This window comes from Habropoda laboriosa, unplaced genomic scaffold (genome assembly GCF_001263275.1).
Source record: "Habropoda laboriosa isolate 0110345459 unplaced genomic scaffold, ASM126327v1 scaffold175, whole genome shotgun sequence".
NCBI lineage: Eukaryota > Metazoa > Arthropoda > Insecta > Hymenoptera > Apidae > Habropoda > Habropoda laboriosa.
Window position 1 is genome coordinate 705509 of NW_017100347.1, and position 217 is coordinate 705725.

The window sequence follows — 217 nt, forward strand, 5'->3', positions numbered from 1 at the left end:
AATAAATCTAAAAACAGAAATATATAAAATACTTTTGTTACTGTAATCACTAATATATGCATTTTGTATTATATACATTATCATGTATAGTTATAAATGTACAGTAACTCAGGAGTATTTTATATTTATTTATAACTCATGAATATAAATGTACTACAGTATTATTAACAAATTATGTCACAACATTACATATCAATTTTAATTATATTTATAATTT